Here is a 7,066-nt window from a genome sequence, read left to right as displayed (position 1 = left end):
CAAAGCAACGGGTGAGTCCTTACCGGCCCTCAGCAGGACCCGGACCGAGAAGCAGTTTCCACGGGCTCCTAGCCCCGGGCCAGGGAAGTTCCGGGAGCCGGAACTCGGCCGCTCCGTGCTCGGTGTAAGCTCCTATAAGGGTAGGCTCCAAGAAGCAGTCCCCGCGGGCTCAGTTCCGGGAGCCGGAATTCGGCCGCTTAGTGCTTGGTGTATGCTCTGATAGGAGCAGGGTCCAAGAAGCAGCCTCCGCAGGCTCCGCAGCCCTGGGCCAGGGCGGTTCTGGGAGCCGGAACTCGGCCGCCCCGCGCTCGGTGTTCGCTCCGATAAGATAAGGTTCTAAGAAGCACCCAGGCACTGAACCCTAGCAATCTGTCTGCAAGCCACAGGCGAATGGCAGCCTAAAATTACCTATTCTATGGCTGAATGAGCTGTGGTCAGTCGAAAACAGGGATGGTGACGTCAGCTTTCCAACATGGTGGCTGCTGGCCTCCTCTGTGGTCTGACCGGTGTGGAGAACTGAGATGGACCGCTTCCTTCCCCCGTCTCGAACCCAGAATTCAGCCCTGAGTACGGTGCTTGCACGGCTGGCAGAAACTGCAGCGCTGTATCCCTGCGTCGCTATCTCCTCGTTTCCCAGCGCGCGCTGCAGACTCTAGCCGTGGGGCGATTTGCTGAATAAGCAGTGTTACCCTCCGTGCGACAAACCTCTCGCGTTTGAGTCCCCGTAGCCGATCCTCGTGCGATGGAAATCCTTCCTCCAGGTTCCGGAGCACCCCACTATTGCTGGAAATTCCTAACAAGATAGCCTTTAGCCGTCCTGACTCGTCATACTCCCACACAGTGAAGCAGCACACGGGGGCAATGCACTCCCCTCGCCGCCATCTTCCCTCTCCCCGTGTATTTTATTTTTAAGAGACCGCCAAACTGCTTTCCAAAGCAGCTGTGCTATTTTGCATTCTTATCAGAAAAGGAATGAATGACTGTTGCTCCACATTCTTGTCAGTTTTTTTTAATATACATTTATTTTTTGGTTGTAACTAGACACAATATCTTTATTTATTTATTCATCTTTATGTGGTGCTGAGGATCGAACCAAGTGCCTTACACATGGTAGTCAAGTGCTTTGCCACTGAGCCACAACTCCAGCCCCCCTAGTGTCAGTTTTGTTCCCTCCTATATTATCTATTTAAATATGTATGTGTAGTGGTATCTCATTGTAGTTTTAATGTGATTTCTTTGATAACTAATGATGTTGGTTTCATGTGCTTACTTGTCATTTGTATAATTTTGGGTGGAATATCTGTTCAAATTATAGACTCGCTTATTTGTTTTTTTTTTTTGTACTGGGGTCTGAATTCAGGGGCACTTATCCATTGAGCCACATCCTCGGCCCTTTTTCATATTTTATTAGAGACGGGCTCTCACTGAATTGCTTAGTGCCTCGATAACTTGCTGAGGCTGACTTTGAACTTGTGATCCTCCTGCCTCAGCCTCCCTTGCTACTGGGATTACAGGCATGCACCATCACACCTGGCTTAATTTGTTTGTTTTGTAAACTATATGGTAGAGAGAGTTCTTTGTAAATTCTGGATATTAGTTCTTAGAGACATGTGTTTGTGACAGGATTCTTTTTTTTTTTTTTCTAAATATATCCAGAGATGAGTTTCAATGTCAATGAGGCCCAATTAAACATTTTTTTCCTATTTTGATTTGTGCTATCTGTGTTCTGTTTAAGAATTCTTTGATCCACAGTCACTAAGATTTCTTCCTTTGTGTTCTAGAAATTTTATGTTTCACATTTAATTATGTGACTCTTGCATTTTGAGATAATATTTTGCAAAATACAAAATATTTAGGAGCTACAGTCAGCCTGTTGAATTTAGTTACTTTTGTATACAGTTAGATATTAGTTGGAATTTCTTTTGTTGCATATGGATATTCAATTGTGAGAGCACCCTTGGTTTAAAAGACTTGCTCTATGGAATTACATTGGCTCTTTTTTTAAAATTTTTTTTTAGTTGTAGTTGGGACACAATATCTTTATTTTATTTATTTATCCTTATATGGTGCTAAGGATCAAACCCAGTGTCCCACACGTGCTAGGCAGGGGCTCTACCGCTGAGCCACAAAACCCAGCCCCTCCCTTGGCTCTTATTTAAAAGTTATTGACTATAAATGTGCAGAGGTCCTTTATTATGCTGCATTGATCTGTATGTTTACCCTTTCACCAGTCCCACACTTAATTTAGAGCCTTATTAGCAGTCTTGAAATTAGTCAGTATGAGCCCTCAAACTTTACTATTCTTTTCCAAAGTTGTTTTAACTATTATAGTTTCTTTGCCTTTCCATGTATATTTTAGAGTCAACTTTTGGATTTGTAAGACAAAACAAATACAGGATTTAAATTGGATTGGCACTGAATCTGTATATCAATTTAGGGAGATTTTACTTTCTTTTGTATATTTTGAAGCTCTGTGTTTATGTTTTTAGTATTTAAGATTGTTTATTTTCTGGTCAACAAACCCTCTTCTTGTTAGGTAATATTCCTACTTATCCTTGGGAACAGTTCTTATTCTGAAATCTACTTTGATACAATTATAATGACTGCAGTTTTCTTTTGAAGTATATCTCCTTTATACTTTTATTTTTAAGCAATTTATATCTTTGTGTTTAAAGAGGATTTCTTGTAGATAGCATACTGCTTTTTAATACATTTAACATGGCTTTCTTTGAATGTCCTGCATGACCTGGCCTTCTCCCCCAACCTCTAGGATCTTATTTCACACTCCCTCCTCTGCACTAATCTACCCTAATAATAGCCTTAATTCAGCTTGTAGAACTTGAAAAATTCTTTCTTGCAAAAGAGTCTTGTTCTTGCTGGTGTTTCTGCCATGACATTCTCATACCCCAGAGCATCCTATCATTGAACGCTTTCTGGGCTCTCATGCTGTAAGCTTCTAATAAACCTCCTTCTTATCCTTCAAATCCGCACTTAGCCACAATATGACCTGTTCACAGGTGCCTTTCCTGACCACCCTCTCTAGAGTAGGTCCAACCTATTCTTTGTAATAGAATCTTTCCTCCTAACCATAACCACAGTCTGGTATTGTTTATCTGCTTTTATGTCTGCATGTTTACTATATATCTACCTTTCTAGAATGACAAAGTTTTACAGATAAAAGGAACTTACCCATCTTGTTTTCCTTGAATGGTAATATTCAGTAGTACAATGTATGGTATATAGTATGTATTTATTAGTGTATAAATCAATAATTTTCAAAACTTGTTTCTTACTAGGAGTTACAGAACCTCACAAACTTATATGTATTGACCATTAGGAAAAAATTATTTATATTTGCTAAATTATCCTGTAGCCATTTGGAATCACTTACATGACCCAAATAATACATATTAGTATTATTACATAACTAATAAAGGATCTTCGTAAGACATTTTATAAAGCTTATCTTCATTTTTCTAAAAGCAATCAAAATTCTCAATACACAGATAACCCCAGCAGACCCTACACTGAAAATAGATTAGTGGTGTGCTTTTCTGACAAATTTAGAATTAGTACAGCTGAAAGTCTAACTCAAAACTTTATAAACACTTACAAATGCCTTTTTAGTTCCTTTTCATGTTTGCATATGCAATGAGATGTGGTATACTATGTTTAGATGTGACATTTGACAAGTAATGTGAAGCTCTATAAAATGGTAATAAATCAGTAATGAGAACTCAGAATCTGTTTATCTTCAGTTAATCATTAGGATCAACAAACTTTGATGGTAGGAAGAATAAGTCTATTTGGAAAGTAATTAATACTTTTATTTTCAAAGAAAATTTGTGAAGAATGTATGCTTAAAATAACATTTTAAAGAGTAATTTATGAGAATAAGGAATTTCCAGGTAAATAAGGAATTTTTCCATAAGATAAAGTAATATCTTCCTCCTCCTGCAAACCCAGATAAATTTTGGATTAAATATAGCAACAACTAGCTGGGTACAGTGGCACACACTTGTAATCCCAGTGATTTGAGAGGCTGAGGGAGTAGCTTCTCATGCTATAGGCTAGCCTCAGCAATTTACCAAGACACTGTCTCAGAATAAGAAATAAAAAGAGTGGTGGATGTAGCACAGTGGTAAAACACCCTTGGGTTCAATTCAACTAGAATTACTTTTCATGTGTAGAACTTTTTTTTTAAGTTATAGATGGACACAATATCATTTTATTTATTTGTTTTTTATGTGGTGCTGAGAATTGAACCCAGTGCTTCACATGTGCTATGTGAATCTTCTATCACTAAGTCACAACTCCAGCCCTCACATGTAGCACTTTTGAAGGCAGAAAAGGCCAATCTCTGGGTGCCAAAGGGAAATGAGAGATAGGAAGTTAAAGTCTGGGGATCCATGAGATAGGAACTGGATGAACTATTGACCAGGGCTGAGAATTGAGATCATGGCAGCACACATAAATCCTGAAAAAAGACAGGTTTCTGGAGTACTTTCACTTCAGGAATCAGATCATATGCAGGAAAAAGAATTGCTAGATAAAAATTATGATGGGGTGACCAGCACCCTGACAGAGTAGTTCCTGCTCAGGAGGTATGAGCTGCTTGGGAAAAAGTCTGAAATTAAATCAGTAAGAAATAAGACAAAGCCAAATATTAGATTTAAAAAGCGGAATACCTGATGGGTCTTCCAGTCCTGGTAGGAACTGGAACTGAACAATTGAAAAAGGCCCAATTCTTTATTTAAGGGGGAGCACATCAAAGGCAGGGATAAGGTTTCAGTGGAAGGAGTCTTGTTTGGGTGCTTGCTTCTTGGTGTGGTGGTGGTCTTGTGCTAAACAGCTTGATTGGCATTTGGCAGGCTACACCCATCTCTGGGAGGCTGTGCTTGAACTTGAGTGGGAGCTAGAACAGGGTGTCAAGGTGAAATGGGCATTCTCACATCAGGGGTTCTGCCTGGGAGTTCCCCAAACTGGGCTTCCCTGCCTATGGCTGGCTCAGTTCACACCCGGCTCATAGATGGCTTCTGGGGGGGAAAAATAATCCAATTTTTGTTATAAATTAAAACAAATGATCTGCCCATTAGTTATCTATTTAGATTTGATCAAAGGTCAATGTGTTAGTACTCATCTTTTACTACTGGAGGCCTGACTCTGGGAGTCCCAACAAATGGAGTCCAGCCATCGCTCCAAAAACCAAGCAGAGAAGGTAATGGTGAAAAACAGAGAAGGAAACTTTAATCAATAGATTCATTTGGGGGAAGGGAAAGTGAGATCTAGCATCTCAGCCCTGTCTTCAAACTGTTGACATGAGCCTAGGTTTAAGTAGAGGAAGAACTGGGACAGGAGGCAAGAGATGTGCATAAATAATTAAGCAGTCTTGGTCAAATGATGGTCTTGTTTGCCTATTACTTCAGTTCTGGTTCTTCAAGATAACTCCAGAAAAATCTTTATCCCTTGAGGGGTGATCTCCACTTGTTGCTCAGGATGTTTTATCTATCAGACCTGTGATCCTAGATGGGGATCAGTTGCCATGAGATGATTGCTCCTATTTAGGGGTGCTGTCATCACGGGGTGCTGTGCCTGCCTTCTGCTGTTCCTGGAAGGAGTCAGACAATGACTGAAGACTTCTAGGAGAAAGCAGTCAGTATGAACCTAGGATCAATGGAAATAGATGTTACTTTAAGCCATCCACGAAAGAGACCCACAAAGTACCCAGTGTTAAGCCCAAATCTCTTCTTGTGCTTTTTTGCTGTGCAAGTTCCACCCCTATGAAAGAGAAATTGATCCTTGGATTTTATGCAGTAGGCATTACTACAGTACATGGCTAATATTCCCAAAAACTAGCTCATTAAAGATGAAATAGACCAGCTCTCTTCAGTGAAGAGGACAAATAGTCTATTTAAAGCATTTGTTCCAATAAAATAAGTAGAGGGAAACTTGGATGCTAAAATTACATGAGTAGAAATCTTCCTGGCACTTAGTGTTTCTACATTATTGAAAAATGATGTTCCAGAAAGATTACTTTTTTTCTCTTATTTTTACTGCCATCGTCGACCTATTTTGGGACATTTTTATATATTGAATCTGGGTTCTTTTTTGACCTGTTATAGGTTTTTTTCTCCTCCAGTTCAACTGCATCCTTTTTTTTTTTAAAAAAAAAGAGAATTAAAAAATATTAAATTCCGCATGTAATATATCTGCTGTCATCTTAGTTGGACCAGCTTCCCATTTATTTATCTTAAAATTATCCAGTTATATCTTAATTCCATCCAAAGAAGATACAGTCTGAAGATAGAGGTGTATTCTCTTCAATGCAATTTACTGTACAGTTAGAAAGCCAAGTGTTAAATGGAGAAGATGTTGTTTTTATTAAACATTTTGAGATTTAGATAAACTACATTTTAACTGACTGTCTAAAGTGATTATCTTTTTCCCCCAAGGTTAGTCTTAAAATCTTTTTTTTTGAGTTTGAATGAAGGCTTTACATAAGAAATTATTAAAAGCAAGGGGGTGGGTAATAAATGTACATAACATTAAATAATGTAATGTAGGTGTAGATTCCCAGATGCGTTTGGATGTACAGATGGACTATGGAGTACTTTTTTCTGATGATGATTGGTGTAGAAATGTGTGAATTTGGTTGGCTTTTTACATCTTGCCTACCATTGCATGAAACATTGGGGTTTCTTCAAAATGTGTGTGTCATACTTCTTTTGGGAGGGGGGTTGTTTTCTTCTGTTTCTTTTCTGAGACTCCTACAGGAACTAAATTTGTAATTTAGAAACATTTAATTTTGTTAATCCTGTCTGGGACACTTAAGTAACATCTAAAGCATTACTGCTTTAGAATGTTCAAATAAAATTTCCGGACCCAAAAAAAAAAAAAAAAAAAAATATAAACAGTTCCAAGCGGAAAAACAATAGCTAAAACTCATCTTCTTTGTCATGAGTTAGTTATTTTAAGGCGATCACACCTGTCAAAAGGACCTTCTACTTCGTACCAAATTTCAAATTTCTGGAGTACAGATTACATTTCTTGTGCAGGCTCCAATGTC

At 38.9% G+C, this 7,066-nt stretch overlaps 1 long non-coding RNA gene across 1 annotated transcript in view; it reads right to left on the bottom strand.

The window, feature by feature from the left end:
* Positions 1–4,730: 4,730 nt before the first annotated feature.
* LOC107154338 overlaps positions 4,731–7,066 on the bottom strand; it is a 7,003-nt gene continuing 4,667 nt past the window's right edge. The window contains exon 2 of the long non-coding RNA XR_001505048.2: positions 4,731–5,664. This is a non-coding gene — a long non-coding RNA (uncharacterized LOC107154338). The remainder of the gene's footprint in view (positions 5,665–7,066) is intronic.

This window comes from Marmota marmota, unplaced genomic scaffold, assembly GCF_001458135.2.
Source record: "Marmota marmota marmota unplaced genomic scaffold, marMar, whole genome shotgun sequence".
NCBI classification, from domain to species: Eukaryota; Metazoa; Chordata; class Mammalia; order Rodentia; family Sciuridae; genus Marmota; species Marmota marmota.
Note: the sequence above shows the minus strand (reverse complement) of the source record. Positions and strands in the feature narration are given on the sequence as shown.